Here is a 15,670-nt window from a genome sequence, read left to right on the forward strand (position 1 = left end):
TCAGGGGGACAACTGCCCCCTCTGCCACCACCTTTCGGGCGCCTTTGGTAACATCTTAAACTGCGGAAAGAAATGAAAGGCATAACAAAGGATTCGGACACAGCCCCAAGAGACACATCGTTGCCCTCCTCCTCTCCTGGCAAGTCCTTCATGTTCAAGAATCCTTCCACAACATGGAATGCGGCTCTTTCAACGAAAGAGTGCATAAAAACAAGGCTCTCGCTCTGTCAAGAGCCTTCGGGGCCGGGTAAAAAACGAGTGCGAGGAGCATCTTTTAAATACATTTCCACTTGACTTCACTCGTCACGGTTGGTAAAAGAAAAAAGTCTCAAAGGGAACCATTATGCAACATCGCCATTGAGTTTCGGCACACTATTTGTTCGTAATTTTTTTTAAACTCTTACATACTTTGGTCAAACATATTTGGTAATGTTCTTGTAGCGTCTTTCAATTACACAGTATTTGCTCTCGATTGTTCATGCCCATGTTTTCTAGGTGGAGGAGCGTCGGTGTTCGAACTGAAGAGGGCAGCTGGGGAATTCCTTTTACTTGCTATGTTTCCTGGCCCATGTTCAAAATTGTTCCCCAACCGGGAGTAATTTCCTTTCTCTGAGAATATATAGGGTGGCGCGGAACTGATTGAAACATTTCAGATTTGAATACTGCGCCTGCGTGATAGCTTGTCGTGGTTGGCAAGAAGAGGAACGGTAGAGGAGTAGACGCCATTTCATATAGTCAGTGGCTACGAAGCGTTGGAAAATGCAACAACGTGTTACCTGTGTTCAGTGTGTCTATAGACTTACTTATTTCCTATCGCACCTAGTGGTGCATAGGGCCTCCCTAAAGCATTTTTATCTTGTCCGATTCTTCGCCAAACTCTTGACCTCCAATTACGTCTTCTCTTGTTGCAGCAGCTCCTGCTCGATTGTCCTTCTCCGTGTACATCTGGGGCGTCCTCTCCTTCGTGCTCCCAGGGGGTTCCAATCCAAAGCATCCTTTTCTATTGAACCGCCGGTTTTCTCAGGGTGTGCCCGATACATTACCATTTCCTCTTCTTTATTTGTTGTATGATTGGTTTCTGATTTGTGATATCCCAAAGTTTCTCATTTGTAATTTTATCAGGCTACTTTATATTCATGATCCTCCTTAAGCACCTATTCGCAAATGATTGTAGTTGGTGTCCTATTTTATTTGTTTGCATCCAAGTTTCACAGTCATATAGTAAAACTGACTTAACATTTGTTTGAAATATCCTGAGCTTTTATCTTAAACCAGTTTGTTTACTTTTCCATATTGGATACAGTTGAATGAAAGCTATACTGGCTTTGCTTATTCTGTTTTTGACATCTTCTTCTGCTCTTCCATTTTTGGTTATTATTGCTCTAAGATATTGAAATTTTTCCACTTCTTCGACAATTGTGTTACCTATTTCCAATTTCTGCTTTTTTGTGGCATTTGTTCTCATTTCTTTTGTTATTTCCCCATTTATTTTAATCCGATTACTTTTGATTCAGTTTTTTTGTTTTTCAATTTGTTCTCCATATCCTTAAAGGACTGCGAAAGGAGGCAAACATCATCGGCAATTAGAGGTCTTCGAGTCTATCCGTCATTTTCCATTGTATTCCTCTTCTCTTCTTGTCCAAGGCTCTCCTCATTACATAGCCCATCACTAGTAGGAACAAAGTTGGTGCTAAAACACATCCTTGTCTTACTCCAGTTTTATTTGATGTTGGTTCCGATAGCTGGTTGCTGTGTATAACTTGACACTTGCTTCCTTCATACATGTCTTTTATCAGATTTAGTATTTTACTAGGCATAACTGTCTCGTGAAGAATCTTCCACATTTAGCTCCTATTTAGTGAATCAAAAGCTTTTTTGTGGTCGATGAAGACTGTATATAATGTTGTTCTCAATTCTGCTGACTGTTCTAGTATAATTCGGAGATTATTTATATGATCCATACATGATCAATTGGAACGAAATCCTGCCTGTTCCTTCCTTATAGCTTCTTCTATTGCTTTCTTTATTCTATTTAATAATATTCTTGCAACTACTTTACTCGGTATTGATAACAAGGTTATTCCCCTCCAGCTACTGCATTTTGTACGATCTTCTTTCTTTGGCAATTTAATAATCAGACCTCCTCGATGGTGCAGTTGTAGCGTCGCCGCCTTGTAATCAAGGGGTCCTGGGTTCGATACCCGGTGGAGGCATATAGTGGTTCGGATTCTACTTTAAACTGTAGGTCCAGTCCCGATTAGCCTTACTGTGCATAAAATGGACTTAAAACACTAAATCAACCAACCAACCAATTTAATAATCAATCCTGTTTTCCAAATTTGGGATATTAAGGTATACAAAAGTGCTGCTGAAGTTTCTATATCCGCCAACAAAACATCCGGTAGTATTAAATGTTTGCCTGCAGCTTTACCTTTCTTTAATTGTTTAATTGCTAGTTTAATCTTATCTGAGTTAGGAGTATGTGTGTTTACTTTCTTCAAGCCTTTAATCTCATACTTCTCACCAGTTGCTGATGCTTCTAGATTTCATTTTCTCTGTTTAATAATTCTTGGAAGTAATGTTTTCATCTCTCCATTATTTTTTTGTCTGATGTAAGTAACGTCCCATTATTATCTTTAATTGGTTTGTTCTGCTGAATTTTCTTCCTTGCTAATTATCTTGTTATATCGTATAGTTCTTTTAAGTTATTTCGTTTGCAGCCTCTTCTGCTTGATCTGCTAGTTCATCTACGCATTTCCTTTTACCCTGTCGAACACTTCTTTTAATATCTTGATCTTTTTGTTTGTATAAGTTTGCTATTTCTTGTTTTTGTTGTCTTGTCCTGGCGTTGTTAAGTCCTTGTTTAAATGCTCTTCTTTCTTCTATTTTCTTCCATGTTTTAGCTGAAATCCATTCCTTCCTTTGGGAATTTTTCTAACCAATCAGTTCTTCAGTTGTTGTTTTTAGTACTTTAGTCGTACTCTGCCAAGCGTCCTCTTCGTCTTGAATTTGATCATATCGGTTTCTGAGTTTTATTGTAAACTGTTGTTGTACTTGTGGTATTTTAAGTTTATCTATATCATATTTCCGTGTTTTTTGCGTAATTTCATTACTTGCTACTTTTATTTTGAGTTTTACTTGTCCTATTACCATGTGATGGTCACTGTAAATAACAGCGCTCCGCTTATTTCTTACGTCTTGTAGACTTTCTTGCCATCTTCTACTTATTATGATATGATCTATTTCATTTTCTGTTTTTGAATCTGGAGAAACCCACCTAACCTTATGACAATTCTTATGTTGGAAGATTGTTCCGCCAATTATTAAGTCGTATCTTTCACAAAATTCAGCTAGTAATTTCCCGTTCTCATTAACTTCTCATAATCCGTCTTCCCATTACATTTTCCAATCCTCAATTATCGTCGCCTATCTTAGCATTGATATCTCCCATTATTATTTGTATGTCTTTTTTAAATGTATTTTGCTAAGGGTGTCATTCATTGCTTTATAAAAGTTTTCTTCACCTGCTTCATTTGCTTCTTCTGTGGGAGCATAGCATTGAATAACAGATATGGGTCTTATTTTAGAATCGAATCGAGCCATGATAATTCTATCTGATATTGGTGCCCAACTCAGTAATGATTTCTTGTCTAAAGGCGACAATAAGAATACAACTCCATTTCTATGTTCTTCCTCATGTTCTTTACCTGAGTAGAGAAATGTCATTTTATAACTGGTTACCTCCCAAAAATTTATTCCATCAGGTTTCACTTACTCCCATGATTTCTAGCTTCTTGTATCAGCTGCGCCAATTTACCTGCTTCCCTCTAAAGGCACGAAACAAATATCATTCTCTGGAGGAAATCATAAGCTATGAATTTGGTCCAGTGACTTTAGGACGTAAAGTACGTAGTTTCTTACATATTTGGTGTTATTTGTGTCGGAAACCAACTTTTACGCTAATTCTAAAAATTAAATAAAATTTTTGAAGCCTTGTAATTCAATTAAAATTTATGGTAGCTCTATCAAAAGAAAACCATAATTTAGCAAATTTCGTGCTCTTTCATTTTGGTTATCTTCACTTTTTGTGTTCAATGCTTCATTTTCGAGATATTAATTATTTTTCTTTTGAAAGTGAATTTTTGGCGTCATTTTTTCAAGATGGTGACGAACCTACAGATCAGAGAGTGGTAGACTCTTGAAAATCGGATTCGTCATATTTTTATTACTATAGGGGCAGTTGGTTTTATTTCTGTTCCAATTAGTTCACCAGACCACATTATCTTCTCTCGACTTGTTGTCACTGAGCAACTTGCATGAAATTCGAGAACAGTGTATGTTTTCTCGCTGTTTGTTTCCATTTTAACTGCTGCTGCGCTCTAGTGGCAGGAGGCAGAAACGTACAACACCCGCAACAGAAAACAAAACTTTGTGAGATACTTGCCCTCTAACATCACATTCGTACTTCTAATACTGTAGTTGCAAATGATATTTGAAACCGGCCCAATCATTTGTAGACACCATGTAGTATAGATCATTATCCATATTTACCTGAAAATAGAGTTAAAGGCTGCGAGGGCGCAGCATATACTAGTTACAAAAGGAGAATGGCAAGTTTTACACTATGTGCACAATTTCAGTGATTCATCGGATCCTTCGCTACAGACACGAAACTTAAAACAGTATATGTCGTTCAACCACTTGAAAATTTCTTGCAAACGATTTTGCCATCAACAAGTCTGCAATCGCACAATTACAGTAATATAGTCACGCTTTAACATTTAAATAAGTTGATTTTCATCCCACTGGGTTACGCGTGGGATATATTATTTTCTTTTTATTTGTAAGCATTGCTTACCATGATGAATTCCATTTCATACCATCAAATGCTGAGTGAATGGCCATTTATCCCTTGCAATCACAAAAGAAGACTCACCAGGTGTGCCCTACATGTATGTTTGTAGTCTGGCAGCCAATCCTATTTTCGCTTGTCCAGCATGCTTTTTTTGCAGGTAGTACAAATACACAGTTACAAGATTAGTACATGTACATTAATAGTGCATTAGATACGCTTTACCTCGTGCCTGCCCCATACACGCTTTCGTGCACTCGTTTGGCTGTGAACTGGGGCGCTCTCCCCCCCCTGCCCCATTATTATATTGGGTGCGTCCCACCTGCTTTTTTTTTTATAACGCTGTGGCTAACGTGAAGATGACGTACTATTGTTATCCGGGAATACTTTATTTTCGATTTCGTATGTCCATCGATGGATTATTGAGATGGGTGATGCCGCCAGTTCTAGACGGTGAAAACTAGGAATAAATTGTCATCAGTTGAAAGTTAACGGTAATAGCAGCGCCATCCGTCCCCTTTGGCACCTAACGTTACCCTAGGAGGCTCTTTATAGAGCCTTCGGAAATCTACCTCCTTGAAAGTTAGTTTTTAACTCCATCTAAGGTTAAATTTAGTTCTTTTATATGCATCAGGTATGGTAACACTGCTGCGGAGAGGAGTTGTGCGTCGGAGAAATACATTGCGCTTATGGGAGCATTATTTTTATTTGTTTTCTCTGGAATATCAACCATTCAGTTGCGTAGAAAAGTACACGAACGGAAAAAGGATGTGTTGATAAAGGTTTTTGTAGTTGGAAAAGTCGAATCTCCCATTTGATTTGTTGTAAATTGAAGTTGAAGTTGATTCTCCATAAGGAATAAACGGAATTCTGTAAACACTTAATAATCAACTTTAAAAACCGCTTCCGCTTGCAACATGGGGAGAAATTCATACTTTCAAATTCTGTTGGGGTTTTCTTTAGTAGAAGTATCCATTCAGACTATATTGAAATAAATGTACAACTGGGGAGAAATTGTCACTCCTCCCCTTAAGAGCCCGTATCACCGCTGGTGACGATACCTAAAAAATAGGTTCTTTCGTCGACGTTCTGTGCTCGAACAGTCAAGTGTGTGGCATTTAAATTTTACTGAGTTAAAGATCAAATATGAAGTTAGTTATGTCGCGCAGCCTTTTTTTAAATATATTATTTATTACGTAGTTTTCCTGATCTCAATTTCGTAAAATTCACTTGCTCGTCAATTGTATGTAATAACTTAAATCAACATTTTAAAGCGCAAGAAAGCTTGAACTGTTCTTCTACAGCAAAGAAATGAAACTGATCTTACATAATTTTCTTTAGAATGTCTGTAGTTTGTCGACGTACAGAGCAATGTATGTAAATTTTAACTTCGACGTTTCTAAGCTGGTCGCGCTAGCCGTTTCCCCCTCTGTACCGCTCGCGCTCAACCCCCCCCCCCCCCCCTCTACAGCCCTTTTTTCTTTCACAATCGGCCGGTCTTCCAAGAAAACCGGATGCTGAGAGCTAGGAAAAGAAAAAAGAATGCAGGGAAAGGTTTTGGGGGAGAATCAATGGTTTGGGCGATGCTTGTAAACAGTTCTTCACTACGCTATATCCTAATACTAAATCACGATGGGGTTGTAGTGCAATGACAACAGTGAAGAACGGGGGCTTTCCCCAGTATATTGTTCACAAATGGGAAGGGCTGGTTGCACAGACTCAAGTACACCTTTACAAAAGGTTTGCCTGCAAAAGAAAAATTGTGCCAAATTATAACTTTTTTTTTTGTGAGAACACGAAAGTCCATTACCAAGGGATTTTTTTTAGGGGGAAGGTGACTTTACTCAAAGTTTTTAGGTAAATATTGTGTAAATTCTATCTGGTGGTGGATTATCAACCAGCCACGCAAATGAATGACTTTTTAGCTGTCGATCATAAATAAGTTCAATGAACGTTCATTGTCAGTTTGAGATATTTCTGAGGGTCAATGGTAAAAAATACTTGATGATCTGTTATGGAAATAGTGCTATTTTTAAACATTTTAAACGTCCGTTCAATTTTATTTCGAATTTGGCTCCTTTCATGATTTGTAAGTAGGGGGATAAAATATATTTACTTAATACTTTACTGCGTTATTTTATCACCAATTACATATATATATATATATATATATATATATATATATATATATATATTACAGTCAGACCCAAAGAAGTCACAACATAAGATAGTTCTGTGTCATCATATACAAAAATACTTTTAGGCATAGGTCTTATGTAAAATAAAATACATTAATTATATGTTGTTTTTTCTTTTCCAAAGACATTATTTAGTGGAATAATATGACAGACTTACTATTGATAATGACCATACAAAACACACCATAGAAATTTCATTCACTTTCAACTTTCTGGGGCCGGCCACCGTGGGGGAGTGGTTAGCACATCGCGCTACGACGCCAGGGGGCCCGGGTTCGAATTCCGGCTTGGCCACGGATGTTTGTGAGTGTCCATTCATCAATTTCATCATATCATCACTTATTCCCTTCTTCGCAAATTGGCCAAAAGTGGCACAAAAAGCGAAGTAAAATAAGGCAAATGAATCAACTTTCTGGATATACGACAAATAACACTATTTCTGTATAAGGAATTTTAGGCGTGCTCAGATCCTCCGATTATGGGGAGCAAGGGCCTTGATAAGAGTTCAGCTGACGAAATAAAGCCTTCATTCCATCTCACTGTTTTTATTACATTGATGGGAACAAAACAGGGTCGTGTGTGTCCCGACGCACCTAAAATCACTTTATTAGATGAATTTCAACTTCAGTGGCACCATTGTTCTCTGCTGGCGCTTTATTTTCCATCTCTGCCGTTCAAAGACTAATGTACGTATAAACGTGGTTTAGTACTACACATAATTTATTCATGTGCAATATATGGGCAATTTATTCTGCAGACACATACAGATAATACAACTAAAGAATAAAATATGTGGAGGTGTTAATAAGAAATTTGCTAGTGGGAGAGTCCAATTACATAGGAAGTAATTCACTACCCTTTCCTTACGTAGTTACTTGGAACTTTCGTAGGTTTGAAAATAGTATTTACTTTTATTTCTATAAAAGCATAATGTTGTTTAAGAACCGTTATTAGATTCTTCTGCACTAAATTTCTAAGTGAGGCTATTAATGTGCAACTTCTCCCTTCCCCCCCATTTACTCACCGTATGCAAAGAGTGTGAATACTTTTTTGCTGAAATGGGAAAATGAACCACAGCAAGAAACTAATAATATACGTCTGTTTTATGAACAGCTGCAGAATTATCTACAAACTTGTTGAAATTCACAGTTTTGCTAGCTTGTACTCATTAGAATAAATACATACAGCCAGGGACGGCGCTACAAGGAGGTCAGGGGGGATGAAACCCCAACAACATATCTAAGCTCCCTGTAGCCCCCAGATTTTTATAGTATGGTAGACGCCTTGCGATCGAAAATTAAAGAAGTAGAAGCTATCTTACGTAATATTTTCCATTATAAAACTTCCCTTAGGGCAAGGCCATTGCTATGTTCAAGAACAATTCCTGCTTTTATAAGATCGCAAGATTATTACAACGTGTTGTACGTAAATTCGTGGTTGGAGGTGGCAGCTGCAGATCTGCATGGATCAACATAGGACATTGATTATTTAATACGTACTAAGTAATTGTTAAATCACAAGTCTCCAAACTTGCCAAAAAAAAATTTACAGATACTCTGCTGCCTATCTGGTAGGTGGATGTGTTCAGAGGCTGTGGGATTGCTGTTTGGTTGTTGCAAGGTCAAACGATGATAATACGATGCCTACGAAGTTAAATGATAACAATTATTATTTTATGTAAATCATGTCACTATTTTTGGAACGAGTGTTAAAAATTAATTTTTATAAGTTGGAGGATGTTACCAATTGTATTGTGAAGGTAACACTGAGAGAACAAACATATTTTCAGTGCAAATTCACCTACACTAGGAGACAAAAGCATTGACTATCAATATCATTGACATAAATCAATGGATACAGTTGCAGCTCTCGCACTGGGCAGATTTGATTAGTAGTGAAAATAACTACCAATAGTTTTATATATGTTTCACATCTGATTCTTCTCCAAGGAATAGAAATTGGCCACTCGGCATAAATTATTTTCCAACGTCATAAATAATAATTTATTAACATGAAGACCTAGGCTACAAGGAATAAAACTGCCCAAGCTTGCTGATTTTTGCACTAAATTGCAATGTTTAGTTGCAAAAAGGCTAAAACCTACAGCCTATAGTGGAATCCGAGCCACTTAATTAAATGTCTCTAACCGTGGATCGAACTCGTGACCCGTCGATTACAAAGCAGCATTATTACCGCTAACCGAGGCGGGAAGGTTCACTTATAATCTTTCTAATTATTAACATTTAAGAGTTAGTTAGTTTCTTTAGTCTTTTAATTCCTTAATGTCGTATTTTTGCCTCTCGGATGTTTTCAAGAACGATGTAACGATGAAAGGATGGAGAAAACATCGCTGACAATTATACGATTGCCAGCAGGCAGGGTTTCGGAGCTAGGTCGCGGTGGTACTAAAGGAGCCCTCCGGAGCGGAGTGATTCAGTTCTTTTTCACATGCATGCTCGGATCCGGAGAGATAGTTCGCAACTATGAATAAGAGGAGTGTACAGTTAACAGAATCAAGCATATCTGGAAACTAGTAAGCTGCGTGAAAACTGACATACCTGTATTTCAGGATAACTATGATAGATATGAACAAGAAACTGTATTAGCCTTATCTGCGGATGTTTGAAAAGTCCTGTAGTAAATTCACAAATTCGTCGTTCCGGTTCAATATGAGTAATATGCATTGGCTGTAAATAGTTTTAATTGTATCAAAAATGCTAAAAGTACACATTTTACTAACTACACGACTTTCCCAATGATTCCAAATGGCTAACTTGGATTGATATTCATGTGCATTAGCACTGGCCTCCGTGATGAAGTGGTTAGCACATCCGGGAGTTCGAATCCCGGCATGGATGTATAACAACTTTGTCAGTATATTTTAAACTCGGTATCGGCACAATAGGTAACTATGGTGCTATGTTGAAAAGGAAATTTAAATTTACATATACTGATGAACAGTGTTTATGTTCATACAATAATAAATATTTTTATAATTATTACATTGATAAAATAACTAGAAATAACAAATGTTATAAGAGCATCAAATTATGCAATTGTTTACAAGAACATTTATAACATATAAATGTTATTTATATGTAGAAAACATTTCTTTATTATCTCCTTGTGAGACAGAGCAAGTCCTTCACTAAATATTTGAGTATGCCTCAGTTCTACATCTGAGCACACTCAACATGTCAAATTCCTCAATCAGGTCCACAAGATGGCTTCCTTCAATTTTCAAAACTTCACATTTGGCTTATTCACATCCAAAATGCAGAAAATATTTCACTCACTTAGTCTTATTTCTCATAAGATTCTCATTTTAGATAATGCAATATTCATTTACTAGCTAGTTAATGCAGATGCCATCAGATAATAATTTCCTGCTCTCAATTATTAAACTAGACACTTTACACAAGTTCCAAATCTTTCCTTTTTCGTTATACAGATTATTCCATTATAAAAGCATTTTCAAGCTTCTGTTATCAACAAAATGTCTCTATATAGTTTAAACAAACTATTAAAGATTAACTTATCAAGTATAATCTCTTAAAATATCCAGATTTTTAATGATATCAAACCTTCACCAATAGTCACATTTTTACTTATGTGCCATCCATCTTGAGAGTTTCTTAAAGTCACAGACAACTAGTATTAGAGCAACTAGTTCAAGCCAGATTTTTTAGTATGAGTTATCTTCAATTGTTTTTGTTTTATATTTTTGTCCATAACTGCTTAACACCTTGAATGTTTGTTTAGTAAATGTACATATTTGCTCTGTTACAGCTACTTTACTATGTATATCACAATATACTTATCTAATGATTACAAATACCATTTTTTGAATGTTGATACAAAATACCAAGTATGACATCATATTATACATTGAACAATTTTAAAGAGTTGACCTTTGTATATAAACCTTGATGCCAATGCAAATGTACATAGTTTCAAGAAATTTAATTATAAATTTGAAAGTATCATATCTTTCTTGTCAGAAAGAACACATATGATTTAAAATATTTGTTTTTCATTTTGTCAGTCAAAAATAACTGTTATGAATATGAACATTCACAATACTCAGAACATTTCACAATTTGATAATTTTGTCATGATATACAAATTGGCTTTTTTAAACATCATATTTAATGGAATAGGTTTAAGTAGTAATTTCAGACATTTAATTGTATTATTTGAATAAAATTTTGAGCAATCTTATGACTAAATTATTATAAATATTGCACAAATGTGGAACTTTGGACTTAGCCTAACCATTTTCAAATGTAGTTATGACAATGTATTATATTTATTGTCATACTGGCGCTCAACAAGGGACGAACCCACAACAGATCTGAGCCCTACTGAGACATTTAACATATAATAATTAATATAATGCCTCTATATTTACAATCTGTTTACATGTTCAGCATTATAATCAATTGAGTGTGAGTGAATATTTGTTTTCCAACAATACAACAAGAACTTGTTCATCATGAACCAATACAGTGCAACTACCCATAATGAATTTTTTGTACATAATAATATTGAAAAACAAAAAACATCAAGTTCGACATACCAACAATTATTATCCAGTAAAGTAACCATTTTTACATAAACAATGTACCTACATAACATTATTATATTTATTATCAAACAATGAAGCACCATTCAGAACTTCATTCTCAACCTGGGAGCATAATTTCTATATTAATTTTTATTTAGCCAAAAAATATATTAATAATAATTTTCTACATGTAGAGTAAGTTACCTCTGATCCAACTAAGTTTCCCATTGGGAATTCATCCATTTATCTGGTAAGATCAGCTAACAAGACAAAAATGTAAGTCGCTGCATCGAAAAGCAAACATCCTCAGATTTACGGAGTGCTGAATATAAGATTTTTTACATCACAAATGAATTCATGCAAGAAATGTATAAATTATGATGTGCGCACTAAAATTATAAATCATAAATAATTGTTGTTCCTGAACTCGCAGCGTCACGGCTCGAACTTACTATTCAGCCCTTTGTGAACACATTTTGGAGCCATAATGCATTCTAGCATTTTTAAAGGAAACAACTACTTGACTGAAGCTTGGATCAACACGTGAATCTCTTTGCTCTTTGTCAAGTTCATTCCTATTTGAGCCTACGATTCAACTCTTGGAATCTTTGTGCTCTAGTAAATATTTTTCAAGCCAAAGCTAAATCTTAGCATTCAAAATTATTATGCACATGCCATCACATTATATTATACATTTTTTGCACTCCAAAATACACATAACAAAGAATATTTGTTATATTGAATTTTTCCACCGTTCAACACAACTAAGGATCAAGAAATATGAATGAGGACCGATATTGGATCATGAAGATCAACTTAAAGCAAACTCTACAGAAGAAGACTTCATATCTGAACTAATGTTTCTGACTCAAGAAAAGAAGCACGAAAAAGAGAAAATTTTTACATTGACGACAGCCGACAAAAGAAAAATTCTGCACAAAGTACTGTGACTCACAGTACCACCTTTAACCAACATCCTAAGAAGAAGAACTCAACCAACCAACCCTCATGGGTATGGTTGTGAAATGAAGCAGTATCTTTTTTACTTCAAACCAACAAAATAAACAACAAGTTAGCATAAGCAATTTCATAATGCCAAAATTAATATACGAAGACTGAAAAAATAAAGAACTGAGGTCTTATATACCACCCTTGACACTCAGTCAATAAGAAACTCCCAACCAACCAACCCTTAGAGTTACTTCACTCTGTGGATGGTAAGTATAGATTAAATTATCCTTTAACAATATTTCAGGATGTATGGCAAATCAATCTTTGTTAAAATTAAAAAGATTTGAAAGTCAGATGGGTATACAATCATAATAAGTTGTCAGCTTACATGTGGTCAAATGTTAACACGTGTGCTCAAATTACCGCACCTTTATTGTTAACAGTGTATTCCAACAGAAGAATCAGGCTGCTGAACAAAGTGAATAAATATGCATGAACCCCTTTATTAATATTCCCTTACTTTACCTAGACAACAGGTTACCATCGGGTGTGAGTATTCTAACTACTCCCCCTACCATCACCTTGTAATCTGAGATAAAGGATATTAAATTCCAAATTATTATATTGAACCTCTTAAAGCTTGATGCTCCGAGACATTTCTGTGTTGGGATGAAACCTGTCTTCGGTTACTTCAACATCCACTTCAAACACTTCCAAGTCACCATGTTTATCCTTCACATGATATCGGAAGCATGTGAACCTGTCCTTAGGCCACAATGTTATACTTTATGTTCAGACAGAACAAAGTAAAGTGTAATTATTTTCTTTAAACAAAGAATCTTTGATAATATTTTTCAATTTTAGGGTTTGCATATGTGATTTATTTATTTCAGCATTGAAACAGAACTATTTTCATGACTCAACATGTCAAGCTATGTAACCACTGACCTTACTCCATCGACAATATCCAAACTAAAACATATACTGATACTGTCATAGTGAAAGTATTCAAGATAATTCTTCGTATCAGATGTTACATGTACACAATAAAGTTATTTTGCTAAACTGTATGTTTCAAATTCACATACTAATAAAACTATGTATGTTTCATAACATACTTTTTCCAAATATATGCAACCACATAAGAATGTTACAACACTCATAGCTCATATTACTGTAATTCCGAACTTAATCACAAATGATAAGCACTATAAGTATGTAACAATCTTTACCCATCAAGTAATTTTCAGTCACATATCTGATAAAATATAGTAAGACATGTCCGCGCACTGCAACAATGCCTTTGAAAAGGTACATTACAGGTAAGTAATCAAATGATTCAAATGTAAGTCTACGACATTACAAATTTGAAGTTAACTTTAACTTCATGACATCATCGTGACATCTTCTGCGTACATGTGTACGATGCATGATCAAGCATGCTACCACAGTCAAAATACAATTATGAGAGGAGTATGCATGGAATGCTTCTAGACAAAATTTTCTCCTCCATAATTTCAAACATCTCTGCCTGAATGTTCTTTTACGAATATGTTTAGGATGAGTTGTTACTTTTCTCCTTGCACCTGGGCAATTGGTAAAAACATTCTTACTAATTTGTTTCAATTTAAATTTGGTGCCTTTCCTAATTCTATCCTTCAACTGGACATTTGTAACACTTTGGGGAAACACCCCTTCACCTTGGTCTAGAATACCGTGAAACTTCTTGTCCAAAATCATTTGTGAAAGTTTTTTCTCTACTTGGTTTACAGGTAGCTTAATGCATTTTGAAACATAATCCACCTGAACACGAGAATAAGGTTCGATGATTTGACAAAGGTTTTGTTCCAACATTGTGTCGTAAAGGCTGTCTAAATGTGCTCGAACAATTGGGTCATTTTCCAATTCTTCTTTAAACTTACCCACAGCCTCCTGAAAGTCTGCCAAAGCTCTTTTATGACTTGCTTGAGCAACACACTTCATAGCTTCAATTGCACTTCCGGCATACTTCAGAGCCAGTTTCTCGCTTATGATCTGTGGCACATCTTCTGGTGTGTTCAACATTATTTTGAACAGCAGCATGTACTTCAATGCAGTCAAAGCTTTTGAGCTTTCCACACTATCATAGCCTTCAAATGCTTCACAGAAGTAAGAGTATGCTGTTTTGAAGTCTCTCTCGCTAGCAGCATGAAGAATGCCTGACTGCATATCAAGCGATGCTTGTAGTTTTGGAGGGCAATATATTGAATTAGCTGTAGTCCGAGCTGAGGTAAGTGCTGCACGTGTTTTCGGAAGATTACTCAAGGCATGGTAAGTTTTACTTTCTAGAAGTTGAACCTCTAGCAATAAATTCTTGTCATGTAACTTATTCAGTTCTCTTAATAAGGTCGATTCCAAGTGAAGAGCTTCAGTAAACATGCCAGTGTCAAAATACAAAGCTATTAGGCAGACTTCCAAATACTGCCCGAGGATAGTATTTTTATCTTGTTTTGTACACTCAATGCATTCCTTGCACAACTGAACTTTACTGCCAATGTTGGCTTCCAGATCCAAGAACATGTCAACCAGAGCACGAACCAATTTTGCTGCCTTCGCCTTACTAATGGTGCAGAGGAAGGGTCTCGTCTGCTTAATAAGTTCAGACAGTTCTTTTGCTTTGCCATCTTTCTTGTAAGTCTCTCCTAGTTTCAAGATACTTTGTTCTTTGACACAAATTGCATCTTCTTCACTTTCATCTCCCTGTTCTTGCAGAAGCCTGGACATATCATATATTTCCTCTAACTTATCTGAGGTTGACATTAACTGGGCTCTTTCCACACATATAGCCGCCATTTTTGTCTTTTCGCCCACCTCGAGTTCATCTTTGATCTCTTCTCTAAGCTCTGTACAAGTAGCTTCGATTTCATCTCTGAACACTCTGACTTCTGAGATACTAGTTTTAATAATATAATTCAGCTCTGTCAATTGAGCATCAGTCTTTTCCTGATTAGCTTTGAGCTCAAGGTAATTTAATATATAAGGTAGCGCCATCCGAAAATTGCCGATGATGCACGAGCGCGTGACGTCATGTGGGAGGATCGGTTATGCTCGGTGCCCCTTTGG

At 36.0% G+C, this 15,670-nt stretch overlaps 1 pseudogene; it reads right to left on the reverse strand.

Annotated features, from left to right (window-relative positions):
- On the reverse strand, window positions 1-15,466 carry LOC145988093 (26S proteasome non-ATPase regulatory subunit 11 pseudogene; annotated as a pseudogene).
- Window positions 15,467-15,670: the final 204 nt, after the last annotated feature.

The sequence above is a fragment of the Lepisma saccharinum genome, chromosome 5 (genome assembly GCF_977018435.1).
Source record: "Lepisma saccharinum chromosome 5, izLepSacc3.1, whole genome shotgun sequence".
Taxonomy (NCBI): domain Eukaryota; kingdom Metazoa; phylum Arthropoda; class Insecta; order Zygentoma; family Lepismatidae; genus Lepisma; species Lepisma saccharinum.